Below are 15,241 nucleotides of genomic sequence, written 5' to 3' on the forward strand. Positions count from 1 at the left end.
CAAAATTGAATGCTTATTTTCAGAGTACCTTAGTAATATTATTATCAGGACTTCATCTAGAACCCAGAGATCTGAGGAGATCATTCTTAGATCTATGAGACCATGATGGCATCTCTGCAGGTAAAATATAAAATTCTGGACATCTTTGAGATTGCAGCCTCCAGGAGTTTCTCATTTTCAAGTCAGTCCATGTTCAACATCTAAAAATTCATCAAAATTACCATTTATGTTCTTTGAAAGGCCCTGGGAAAGTTAATGTTCAGTTTATTCAGTTTTTATTGTTGTAAAGAGGGGAGTGAGGATTTCCAATCTCTCAGTGTTTCAGAGACCAAACCAGAAGTTTACTAAAGTTCTTTTAAGAAAAATAATATATCTAATTTAAAAAGCGTGTGTAGATTTAATATGCATGCCTTTTTATCTAACTACATCCAATCTTCAGGCAACTTTATAATATATTCAAGTGTCCTCTGAGGGCTTGAAATATTATTTTTTTTCTCTTTAATTAAACAAATGGCTGATTTTTTTTTTTTTTATCTCGGTTAACTCATCTCTGAAGATGTTGACACATAAAGCATGTTATAGGAGCTTAATTTAAACAAGTTGTATGGAGTCAGAAGCCTAGAATGAAAGATGGCACAAATCTACTCCAATTCCCCAAAATTTGCAGAAATATTTAGGAATACTTAGATTTCCTTAAGAATTATAATAAAAGTTTGAGATGATTTTATCTAGGTCTCATGGAACACTCAATTATTCCAGATGGCACAAAATACAAGGTATTCTCTATTTTTCTACTGATATTCCTAAGAAAAATTAACAATGTTTGCAAGGGTAAATTGAACTTCAGGTTCTGGAGATTTTAAAAAATATGATCTGATATTTCAGTCCTCAAAGACTATACAGTTTTTTGAAGAGAGGCTTTGAAGCAAATATAAGCAAAACAGTGATATAATTTTATGTTTTTCAAAACTATATTCTTTTTAGTAAACTTTTCCATAAAGTAAAACATTTATTTTGAAAAGTATACAAATTTTAAGTATACAGATTGACACATTTTCAGTAAACAAGCTTTGTAACCAGCATTGGTGAACTGTTATAAATTATACACACATGTAAATAAGAGCCAGATCATCAAACAAACTGTTACCAGCACTCACAAACACCCAGTTCATGTACTTCATCAGCCTGGAACAATGTAAGCTTTTAGGATAGCAACCATATAGCAAGTTATAGGATACCGAAAAAGAGCTTGATTCACCTTTAGGAACAACCACTAGACAAACTACTGTAATTGTTATTTAAGTATGGATAAAGAGAGCAAAGCTCTTCTAGAATGGGCTTCCCTTAGTTTAAATAACCTAGGATATACTACAGCCAAAACAAACAAATAAAACTCATCAAAATCTGAATGGCACAAAAAAAGGAAATTGTTGTTTCTCCTACAAAGTATGTTTGAAGTCTGGGTGACTTTTCAGGGAAATAACTTCCCTGTTACTCCTCTGTGATCCACACTATGCCAATTTTGTTCTATTTCACAAAAAGGTTGATGTGGTTGTTCTGATATGGGAAAAGATCAGTGGAGTCTCACATTTTTTGCCTTTCTTCCTACAACACATGGGCCAGAATCAGTCAGTGGCTCTGCCTAAGTCAGGAGAAGAGAAACTGTGATGTGCCTGTGTGCCTAGAAGAAAGGAAATCTGGCTACTGGCTAGTAGTATTTGGGGTTTTATTTCCAATGTGCTAAATTATTCTGCTTAACAACAAAAACATTTATTGATGATTGGCAAGATTACATTTACATTGGAGAGTTGCTAAGTTTTCTCAAGCTTGGTTTACCCTGTTTTATTCCAGTATATTACTGGTTCTTATTTTTAAATTTATTTTTCAATTACAGTTGACATACATTATATTAGTTTCAGATATACAGCATAGTAATTAGACATTTACACACCTTATGAAATAATCACCCTGATAAGTCTAGTATCCATCTGACATCATATATAATTATTAAATTATCGACTATATTTCTTATACTGTACCTTAGATTCTTTGACTGTTTTTATAAAAGGCAACTTGTACTTCTTAATCCCTTCACTTTTTTCACCCAGTCCCCAACCCCCCTCCCATCTGGCAACCATCAATTCATTCTCTGTATCTATGAGTTTGTTGCTGTTTTGTTTTTTCATTTATTTTGTATTTTAGATTCCATATATAAGTGAAATCATATGCTATTTGTCTTTCTCAGTTTGACTTATTTCACTCAGCATAATACCCTCCAGGTCCATCCACATTGTTGCAATGAGAAGATTATCGGTTCTTATTGTCTGTTTACTTTCAAGGAATGGCTTGAAGATAAACTAGAGATGTAGATCTCCTTGTCATCTTGACCTTAAGGAAAATTTATAAAAAGTAACTAAACTGGGTTTGATTTACTTTTAATACGTTAGATGCTAAATGGTTGTGTTCTGTTTTTGCAGAGTGGAAAACAGTACCCACACATTTGAGGGTATTATGTGATTTTTCCATAAAGACAAAGAAAAATCTCACTGCAAATTTTCCTGTGAAAAAGTCATTCCTTAGACATGGGACATGACTCTGTAGGCAGGATTCATCATGAGTTGGAGAAAATATCACCCTCTTGCTTAGTAAGCAAGGCCTGCATTTCAGGACATTGAAATTCCTGGAGTGTTCCTAATAGTATAAATCTTAAGATTCTTTTCTTCCTTAATCTTGAAAAGGATGCAACTGGAAATATGAACCTATGGCCCAAAATGATTGCTAAAGGAGGAAGTATGGAGAAACTAAAATCCCAACCAACATAAGCAACATTGATTCATAACTGAGGAATGGAAGGTTTTTCTGCCTCTTCAGTTAGGTATACACAAACATCTCCCCACACATACATAAACATGCAATACGCAGACAGTCAAAAACTTAGAAATTTATTGTCCAGCTAAAAAATCCATAATTTTATAATAGTTTATAATTATGGCATTTAAGTATATGGTCCCATGGCACCTCTCAGTATATTAAGCCCTCACCATTCTATATAAAACAAACATATCAAATGAGTTAGAGAAACAAATCTAGGCCCAAAATTTCCAAAGATCTGAGTTCTAGACTCAGCCTAACCAGTAAGCAGCTATGATGCCTCATTCATGGTATTGAACCTGTCTCAATATATGTTCTCATTTCCTTATTGTTTTCTTCACTTCTTCTTCACTGATCCCAATGGATCAAAATCACTTAAAAGCATCTTTTAAAATAACATACATATTTCCAGGTCCCACTCTTAGTGACTCTGTATTGGAGAAACCAGGTGGAGAGAGGCTGTTTGAACAACCCAGCTCCAGGCCTTCACCCAGTGAAATGCTGCCAATAAGAAACCATAAGTGATACTAGCAGAGGGAAAAAAATCCTACCTGAACCTCAGCCAACCGACACAGTTACTCAATATAATAATTTGAAGTTATTTTAAGCCTCTGAATTTGGGGATGGTTTTTATGCAACAATACCAGGTAACAGAAAATGTAAATCTGCATCATGCACCCAGGATTTTTAAAACAAAAACTCCCTAAGTGATTCTAACACTCAGCCAAACTTGGAAATGGCAGAATTAGTTGATAGTTGATGTATTTTCCAGATTCAGCATTTAAAAAGTTTAGGATCGTAGTCTGGCCCAGAACTGAATCGGAGATTTAAACTGACTCTAATTGAATAAAATTCTCCACAGCACCTCCTTCCAATGATCTAGCATTTAGGTAGCCTCAGTAGGCACTGGCACAGAATCACTACCTGATATGACACTAAATAATAGAAATATCACAAATGCGGAGCATTTTGCAGCCCTCATTATATGGTTCAATTGGCAGCCTAGTGGTTGATTCTCAAGTATCATGGGAAATATTACATATCAGACTGCAACTCAGGGAAACTTATAGAATTCCAATTTTAACACTAATCTACATTTGAACATTTACTTCATCACTCAAAACTTAACAAAACATCAGTGCAAAATTGTTTTACCAGACTCAGCAGTGAATCTCAGCCAATGTGGCTAGTGTGTGAATACGCATCAGGGCCAATGGCTGGAGGTTTTAAAAGTCTTTCACAGCTAGTCCAGGGGTAAAGGACCAGGCCAAAGCACATAAGCTTATGATCACTAAGTAAAAACATTGGGGAGGAGACTTCTGGCCTCAAAGAAATAAGGGTTTCATTTTACTGTTTCTTAAAAATCAATGGTAGACCTTTGGCAACAATCAGTGCTATAAGCAATATTATTTAAGGAAGCAAGGAATCAGCCCTTTAATATTTTATAAACTAACTCATAAAACTTAAGCAAAAAAATGTTCTTCTTTACCTCTCTATATCAAGAAATTCTCATGTACTAAGCCAGAGCCTGATAAGAAAGGAGTTCTCTTTGTTGTAATGGCTTCCACGATAAACTTGTCATCTGGCTCATTTTTACTATTTATTCCTCTGGCCAGACGTTTAGCTTTTTGGATGGGAATTTTATCCACCTCCAACCTATGTTTACACAGCAGTTCAAGATCCAGTTCTATACAAAAGACTCTATTTCTTTCCTTTCATATTTCTTTTTTAAAAAATTAAAACAAAAATAAATAAATTGTTTCATAAATTATTTTAATTATTCCTTGAAACTTCATGAAACTCTGAGTAACCCACATGAATTTAAGTCGTGTGTTCTGAAATTGAGTTATGGGTCTATTTTCGACCATTTCACAAAATGTTCTGTTCTAACTTCTGTTTGTAATTAGTTACGTTGGAAAGAACTAAGCAGATGTGTTATAGTTTCTCTGAGTTATCAGCATATATTTAAGATGAACTGCATCTTCTGAAGAAATTATGTCCTCAAGGGAATTATTTGTCTTGTACTAACCGACTTTTATTTGAGATGTAAAGTTAGTTTTAGGTTTCAGGTGTGCTGGCTTGAAATTAAGAGAGCTAACAGTTATAGTATACATTTTTGAACATATGAGATCATCACACTTGGTTCTGATCATTTGGTTTCTAAGAAAGAATGTATTCCCAGTCATTAATAGCTGGAAATCATATCTGTACAAAGCTCTCCAGCAATTAGAATTGATGTAACAAAGTAGAAAAGGTAGCTGGGAGAAAATTTTAAAATAATTATAAAGCCTTATACAGCCTTTCCTATATTGCATTACAGGCTAATTCTATTATAGATATTGGTTTTCATAGGGAAAATTTTGATATATACATAATATGGATATATATTGGGGTATAATATGGGATATATAATTCCCATCAAAACAAACAAACAAGTCTCAACATGTAGCTTTCAGAGCAATAGCACTTTTCATTTTTTAGAGAAAATAAGTAGTATGGGAAAAATAAGTGGTTTAATCATATTATGTCATAGACATAATAATAAGAATAAGCTTCAAAGAAAAGAAGTACCCACTATTTATTTGAATATATATGTAATTCTCATCTATCAATCAGAAAATAATTTTATTCTTTCTGCTATTTTGCCAATTTGTCAGTTTTCTATTTCATTGTTTATTTAACTAACTAAAAACCTTCTGCACAAAAAAGAAACCATCAATAAAACAAAGAGGCAACCAACTGAATGAAAGAACATATATACAAAAAACAACTCAGATAAGGGGCTAGTATTCAAAACATATAAAGAACTCATACAACTCAACAACAACAAACATACAAAACAATCAAATTAAAAAAAAAATGGGTGGAGGACCTTAACAGGTACTACTCCCAAGAAGAAATACAAATGACCAATAGATATATGAAAAAATGCTCAAGTGCACTAGCTATTATGGAAATGCAAATCAAAACCACAATGAGATATCACTCACCCTGTTAGAATGGCTATTATATCAACAACACAAGTAATAACAGTGTTGGAGAATCTGGAGAAAAGGAACCATCATGCATTGCTGGTAGGAATGTAAATTGGTACAGCCACTATGAAAAACAGTGTGGAGGTTCCTCTAAAAATTAAGAATAGAATTACCAAATGACCCAGCAATTCCTCTCCTGGGTATCTACACAAAAAACTTTAAAAACGTTTATCCATAAAGAAATACGTACCCCTATGTTCATTGTAGCATTATTCACTGTGGCCAAGACATGGAAGCATCTGAAGTTCACTTCAATAGACGATTGGATAAAGAACATGTGGTATATATACACAACAGAATATTACTCAGGCATAAGTAAAGATGAACTACTGCCATTTGCAATAACATGGATGGATCGTGAAATTATCATGATAAGCAAAATAAGTCAGAAAAAGTTGAGAAGCATATGACTTCACTCATATGTGGAATATCACACTGAAAGTAACACACAAACAAGACAAGCAAACAAAAAAAACAGAAACTCACAGACACAAACAACAGTTTATTGGTTACTAGAGCGTAAGCGGGGAGAGGATGTGGTAGAAGAGGGAAAAGGGGGTCAAATATATGGTGATGGAGAGATAACTGACTCTGGGTGGTGAACACAACGCAACATATAGATGATTCACTATATAAATGTACACTTGAAACTTGCATAATTTTACTAAAACAATGTCCCCCCAAAAACAATTAATAAATTCCTATCAACTTCTCAATACCTTTACTTCTTTTAATTAAATTAATCCCCCAGAAGTAATGTTATGCCAATTTTATTTTACAAATGACTTTGTTCCTAACAATTAACTAAGCAAAGTATCTTTCATTTGACAAATGTACTTTGAGTTGCATAAGTAATAAGGTTACATATTGATTTGATATAAAATAGCGTTTTATGTTTTATTTTATGTAAACAGCTTTCTCCATATATTTCATTCTAAGATTACTTAAAATAATAATCTAAAGCAAATATTATCAAAGTTAAAAAGTATCACTAAAGTATATATTATTTTTTTTAAATGAAAATATCTTATATCAATATACCATGGCTTACATTTCCTCAGGACCTTTGCTTTCATAATTATATTAATAAGATTTTCATATTTGAAAGATTTTTCTCTAGCTTTTTATATTTTATATTTCTATATTTAGCCATCTTACTGTTGACAAAGATAATGACGCTCTTCCAAAAACTAATCTATATTTTGTTGAATCTCAAAAAGAACACTTGGAATATAGTTGGTGCTAGCTTCTGTAATTTGAAAAATGACAATAAATATATCTTAAGGAAAATGTAATGTAAATACTAATTCACTCAATAAAATGTATTAATTTAACTTAGTTTTATAGTCATTGGGTTAAAATTGGCTCTATGTTTAGTGTCCATTCTAAATAAAATGCCTACCTCAATAAGGCGACTAACTGCATTTGCAATATCTTCAGAAAATAAAAATGAGACTATCTTTTATGTAAGAAATAATCCTACCCAGGCTTTCTCCTTAGTCTTCATACATTGTATGCTGTTTCTTCTTAGTATATTAAACAACAAATGTGGGTTTAAGCTGTGGGGAAACAAGACAGGACCTTCATCTCACTTCTAACCTGTACACAGTAGAAATGGGTATCTTGTCTTTCTTATTTTTAAGACATTTATTGTAACTTGGGAGACCATCAAAACTGTGAAAATGAATAATGACTCTGATTTACTATCAATCTGCAACCTGTGCATTCACATAACTCCCACTGAAACTAATTACGTTTTTTCCTCAATTTATGTTAGTAGGAGTTGGGTATACAGAGGTTTCAATTAAATTGTCCGTATTGAAGTCAATGGGTGTTCATTGATATTTATGGGGGTTCTACGCATGAAAAATATATAGAAGAGGATGTTAAAAACTGTTCAGGTTAGATCCTTCAGCAAAGAAACATGTTTCCTAAAATTAAAAGTGTAATTACTTGTCTTCTAAATTAGGTTTTGATTGTTAGGTGTGCTAAATTTTCAAGCCTTATAAATGGCTTAAAAATACATATTTAAAAGACACATGCAAATATCTGAATTCTCCAAATTTATCATGTAAAATATATTTTTCTCCTCTTGGCGATAAACTTGTGTATTTTTCCTTTTGATTTTTGTATTAATGCACTGCTGCATTTCTGACTGACTGAATTTGAAGTGTTGGGAAAGGCAGTCTCATGTGCACAATGTACTGATCCTCATTTAGTCACATAACAACCGGGTGTTGGTCTGAGAACTGTCTTACCAAGTGATTAAAGAGTTCAGACAGCCTGGGCTGGGCTTGTTACTTTGTGTACTTCTCCTGTTTCACGCTCCATGTGTTTTCCTTTGTTCTACTCAAGTATGGATTTCAATGGACCTCAAGCAAGCCTCCATATTTCAGTATTTTAGACTCTACAGAAGATTGGTTGGTATCCTCCTGCTAGGGCAAGAGACGGGAACACATAGGCCAACTGCCCTGCATCAGCTGTCAGGGACACCACTGAATTTGGCTGGCTATGGATGCTATCCATCTTAGGAAGATATGGAATTATGAATGGAGCAAGCTCTGAAAATCTTAGTACAAGACATGGAGATGATAGACAGATAGATGATAGATGATTGATAGATAGATAGATGATAGGTAGATAGATGATAGATAGAGATAGATAGATAAATGATAGATAGATAGATAGATAGATAGATAGATAGATAGATAGATAGATAGATAGATAGATGATAGAAAACTCATAGAAATAACAAAAAAAAAATCAAGTTTTAACCCACAGAAGTTCCATGGTATATCATATCATTCAAAGAGAACTTCATATATGGTTTCCTTCACAATGAATCATGTATTATTTTAATGTATTTTACAAGTTAATGTTAAGAACAATTCTGTGGAATACGCATTAGTATCTCTGTTACATAAATGAGGAAACTGAAGCTTAGAGAATTAAAAAACAGAATCTGGATTTCAACTCTTGACCTGTGACTCTAGTTTCAATTTTCTTTACATCATGCCGTATTGGCTCATGAATCGTTTTCAAAATTATTATACATATGTAAATCTACTAATATATTATTTGATGAGCATATCATTCCTCATCTTATTGGACTTCAATAGATTCTAAATAGCTTAAATTCTCCCATTTTTTAAATCCCAATTCCCACTTTAAATGCTATGAAAACCTTAGCAAAGGGATATAACTCATAAATCTACAAAGAATTCATAAACTTTTTATACCAATGTTTTGCTAAGATGTATGTGAGTAATTATGACCATATGTTTTCAATTTTATTTAACAAGATAAAGAAATGAGAAATGTTGCTTGACAAAATATTTTTCCTAGACCAAAACATTCAAGATAATTTGAGAAGTTTTGTCAAATCAAAACCCTCAAGTCCATTCATCCATAGTTTTTTCCAAGTTTATTACTGTCACTTTCTTTTCCTCAGTAAAAAGTAGTAATAAGAACTGGATACGTGACAACCTCTGACATCCAAAACCAATGCTGTTCCCAGCACAGTAATGATTAATTGAAGGAAATCTAACTGTCTAGAGAATAAATATCTTTAGCACACTGAGGAACTCAAAATACTATTGTATAATGTACATCTACATAACATTAAGTGAAGGTGATACAATTTTAATAAATAAATATAACATTGAAATCAGTTTATTTAAAAATAGGATGATATCTATTCTTTCAACTCCAAATTAAATTAATACTTTTCTACAAAATTAGCAAACGTTATTTTCGGATCTTCCTTTTTCTTTCTCCCTTTTCTTGCTTTTTACGAGATGTCGAATATATTCTATATTTACTAAAATTTGATAGTTATGCTATAATGATAATCCTCTGTGCATGGCACTAGCTGAAAATGCAAAGAATAGATATACCATAGATATACACATCTATGTGTATAAACCATAGATATACACATCTGTCTGTGCTCCTCTGCCTTATGTTTTGCTCCATCAAGTTTTTTTGTTTTACTAATCCCCTCTTAAATTAATTGGGTTAGATCTCTTCCCACCTCTTACCTTTTTGATCACCTTTTACGTACCCTTTAGCAGAGCACTGAATTTTACTTGAAATTATGGATAACATCAAATCTCACTTATCTTTCTATCCTCTGACTCCAACGCAATGTCCTCCACTTAATAACATATAAGAAATACCATGTTTCCCCGAAAATAAGACCAAGTCTTATATTAATTTTTGCTCCAAAAGATGCATTAGGGCTTATGTTCAGGGGATGTCATCCTGAAAAATCATGCTAGGGCTTATTTTCTGGTTAGATCTTACTTTTGGGGAAACACGGTACTTCTTGAATTAAACTTCCCAATTTGCTATGTTGCATTATTAAATAATCTAAACTGTCATTCTTGGATTCACTATCTATTCTTTGATGAATTTGTGATGAAATATATTTATAATAATAATAATAATAGTCATTTTAGTATCTCTTAAGTGTTACCATTATGTTGCAATATATAAACTACTAGGTCATGTCTTTTTCCTAGGATGTCATATTTAATTTTTATAATCATTCTGTAAGGCAGCAAAAGATTAACACGCTTTTCAGAGATGGAAACTGTGGTTTAGAGAGGTTTTATACATTTCTTAAAGACACATACAGATAATAAAAAGGTATAAACATTGAAATTCGTAGTTTTTGTCCTTAGATATCATTTTTTTCAACACTCTAAAGCTACACTTCAAAGACAGTATGTTAATTCTAAATTCCTTGTTTCTTTTGTTTGTTTTAGAAAAATTTATTTTTTTAGTGAAAGTGGTAAAAGACATTGGTGCTGTTTCTTCTATGTATACAATTGAATTACAAGTACAGGTCCATTTCCAGTTAGGCGTGGCTAAGAGGCTTTCTTTGTACAAAATATTAGTGAGGTGACATGTGTTACATGTGTGCACAGTTGTCCATCAGACATGGCATTTGACAATGACACCAAGGGCGGAGTCCTGGCTACTGAGGAGGCAATGTGGAACAAACTTCCACAACCCACAGGTCAAAATCTTTGCTTTCTAAGCCATTGAGATTTCGGGATTTCTTTCTTATTGCAGCAAGATCTATCTACCTGGCAAGTTCAGAGTTGATACATAATAAAAACTCAGTTTTAGACAAGTTTTGGCTTTTGTTAATTAAGATTCCATTGGACTGCTCAGATATCAGTCAAGAAAATTCAGATGATCGGAATGTAATTCCTTTTGGCTTAACAGCTTACTGAAGTATAAATGATGTGCAAAGAACTGGACATATTTAATATGTGCATTTTGAATAGTTTACACACATGCAAACCCCTGTGAAACGATCACAATAATCAAGGTAACAGACATAACTAACACTTCCCAAAGTTTTCTATTGTCCCTTTGTTTTGTTTTTGCTTTTTGTGAGATAAGCATTTAACTTTAAATCTACCTTTTTAACAGACTTTGAAGTGTATGATACCCTATTGTTAACTGTAGACAGACACTACGCTGAACAGTGGATGTCTAGAGCTTACTCATCTAGCATAACTAAAAATGTATACCCATTGAGTAACGAAGGAAAAAAAACATAATTAGTTCAAGCGCAATTATTTTCTGGGCAAAGTTTATCACTGGTGGTAAAGATAAATCAAAATTGACCAGAAAATTTAATATTTTGAAAAATGAAAATATAATGACTAAAGCTCTATTAAAAACAGTTATTTCAAGCTATAAGATGAATAAGATCTGATGATGTAATATAAAATATGATGACTACAGTTAATCATACTATATTGTACAATTCACATTTTCTAAGAGAGAAGAATTTACTGTTCTTACCAAAAAGACAAAAAGTAAGGTGACAGATGTGTTAATTAACTAGATAGGAGAATACCTTTATAAATATCATTTGTAAAAAACAGCTGTTTTCAGAACATGTGATGGAAAGCAAAAGTCCTGTATTATTCTACAAAGAAAGAAGCCTTGTTTACTTTACTAAGTAAAATTTGTTTCGTGTGTGTGTGTGGGCACTCATACATGTGATTCACATTATAGTTTTGGGGGTCATTCTTGTAAGTGTCCTTTGATATCATAACAATTTAAAGAAATAGATGACACACAGACAAATTCGGTAGTTTGAGAGATTTAGAGCTCTATTTGATATTATACTCATATTTCATATAACAAAATATTGTTTTGAATATTATTTGTTCACCAATCCCCTAAAGGTTCAAATTAAATAGATTTAGAAATTGAAACAAAAATTAAACAAGGTAATTCAATGTATAAGTTAATGACTGAAATCTGACATGATCAAGTTCACAGAAATTAAAGTTAAATCAATGTAAAATTATACAAACACATACATCAAAATATTCATAAAAATCGAATTATTGAACATTTCAAGGCCTAACTACCACTATAACTACTCTGACTTAAGAAGTAACTTCTAGCCTTCATCCATATATATTAAAATAAAGCAAACCATTATATTACATCTGTGAATAATACCACTATATTTGACTGAAAATCTCATCATTTCACAATGTTATTGACTATACAACACAAATGTCAAGTTTTATAGTTTTATGATTGGTATTATCCTGTTAAGAATTAGTCTATAGTCATATTATACACAGTACATCTTTATATTTGAATTACTACTATATTTTATGAAAAAATTGGGCATATGTGGCCCTAGCTTTATAGAAGTTTCAATCAATATTGTTGTTAACTATATTTGCTTTTATCTCAAATGATTCCTTTTCATTCACTGTGTTCTTTTACAAAACGCTCTATACAGCCATCTCTAACCAATTAAAAACTTGAAAGAAGATCTAACACTATTGGCAATAACCTTAATTAAGAAGTCTTGCTACACTGTTATTAAAAACAAAGATAAGATTCAATCTTGCATAAGACCAGGGATATAAACAAAATAATGACAAACTATAATCCAGTTCATTCTCTTGAATGGCAGTAACTAGTTTTCTTTTTCTTTATTATGTTTCTATATTGGCAAAGATATTAAATATGCAAGTAACATATTAACAGAAGAAAATAATTAAGTTAAGCAAGTGATACATTACTTTTGTGAAAGGAACTAGAAATATGTATATAAACATTCCTTACTATGAAATGAACGTGGGAGTATACATTTATATGTTAAGCTGAGATGGTGTCAAAATTCATTCTTTTTATTATATTACTACACTGTTAGAATTACAAGGCACCTGTACAATGCATATCATTAGGTTTTTGCCATTGGTTTTTGGTTGTTTGTTTTTTTACTGGTTTCTAAAGCAGTGAAAAAAATCATTTTTAATTAAAAAGATCAGAATGTGGCTAAACTTTTTTTTTTAATTAAATTTATTGGGGTGACAATTGTTAGTAAATTTACATAGATTTCAGGTGTACAATTCTGTATTACATCGTCTATAAATCCCATTGTGTGTTCACCACCCAGAGTCAATTCTCCTTCCATCACCATATATTTGATCCCCTTTACCCTCATCACCCACCCCCCACCCCCTTACCCTCTGGTAACCACTAAATTATTGTCTGTGTCTATGAGTTTTTGTTTCTCATTTGTTTGTCTTGTTCTTTTTGGTTTATATACCACATATCAGTGAAATCATAGGGTTCTCTGCTTTTTCTGTCTGACTTATTTCACTTAGCATTATTCTCTCGAGATCCATCCATGTTGTCACAAATGCTCCTATATCATCTTTCCTTAACGCCGAATAGTATTACATTGTGTATATGTACCACAACTTCTTTATCCATTCATCTATCGAAGGACATTTTGGTTGTTTCCATGTCTTGGCCACCGTAAACAAAGCTGCAATGAACATTGGCGTACACGTGTCTCTATAGAGAAATGCTTTTATATTTTTGGGGTAGATACCCAGGAGAGCGATTGCTGGGTCATATGGTAATTCTATTCGTAATTTCTTGAAGAACCTCCACACTGCCTTCCATAGCGGCTGCACCAGTCTGCATTCCCACCAACAGTGTATGAGAGTTCCTTTTTCTCTCCAACACTTGTTACTATTTGTCTTGTTGATGAAAGCCATTGTGACTGGGGTGAGGTGATATCTCATTGTGGTTTTCATTTGCATTTCTCTGATGATTAGTGATGTTGAGCATTTTTTCATATGTCTATTTGCCATTTGTATATCCTCTTTGGAGAAATGTCTCTTCAGATCCTCTGTCCATTTTTCAATTGGGTTGTTTGTTTTTTTGTTGTTGAGTTTCATGAGTTCCTTGTATATTTTGGATATTAGCCCCTTATCAGAGGAACTGTTTGCGAAAATCTTCTCCCATTCAGTTGGTTGCCTCATTATTTTGTCAATAGTTTCTTTTGCTGTGCAGAAGCTTTTCAGTTTCATATAATCCCATTCGTTTATTTTAGTTTTTACTTCCATTGCCTTTGGAGTCAAATTCATAAAATGCTCTTTGAACCCAAGGTCCATAAGTTTAGTACCTATGTTTTCTTCAATGCAGTTTATTGTGTCAGGTCTTATGCTTAAGTCTTTGATCCATTTTGAATTAATTTTGGTACATGGTGACAGATAGCAGTCCAGTTTCATTCTTTTGCACGTAGCTATCCAATTCTGCCAGCACCATTTATTGAAGAGGCTGTCTTTCCTCCATTGTATGTTTTTAGCTTCTTTGTCAAAAATTATCTGTCCATATTTATGTGGTTTTATTTCTGGGTTCTCAATTCTATTCCATTGGTCTATGTGTCTGTTTTTCTGCCAATACCAAGCTGTTTTGATTATTGTAGCCCTGTAGTACAAGCAAAAATCAGGCAGTGTGATACCTCCAGTATTGTTCTTTTTTTCAAATATTGCTTTGGCTATTCGGGGTCTTGTGGTTCCAAACCAATCTGATGATTTTTTGTTCTATTTCTTTAAAAAATGCCATTGGGATTTTAATAGGGATTGCATTAAATCTGTATATGGCTTTGGGTAATATGGCCATTTTAACTATGTTGATTCTTCCAATCCATGAGCACGGAATGTCTTTCCATTTCTTTGTGTCTTCTTCAATTTCTTTCAAAAATGTCTTATAGTTTTCAGCATATAAATCCTTCACATCCTTGGTTAAGTTTATTCCTAGGTATTTTATTCTTTTTGCTGCAATTGCAAAAGGAATTGTTTTTTCTATCTCTTTTTCTGAGATTTCATTGTTGGTATATAGGAAAGCAATGGACTTTTGTACATTGATTTTGTAGCCAGCAACTTTACTGTATTCATTGATTGTTTCTAATAGCTTTTTGGTGGAGTCTTTAGGGTTTTCTATATATAGCATCATGTCATCTGCAAAGAGTGACAATTTAACTTCTT

The sequence above is a fragment of the Rhinolophus hipposideros genome (assembly GCF_964194185.1).
Source record: "Rhinolophus hipposideros genome assembly, chromosome: 9".
Taxonomy (NCBI): domain Eukaryota; kingdom Metazoa; phylum Chordata; class Mammalia; order Chiroptera; family Rhinolophidae; genus Rhinolophus; species Rhinolophus hipposideros.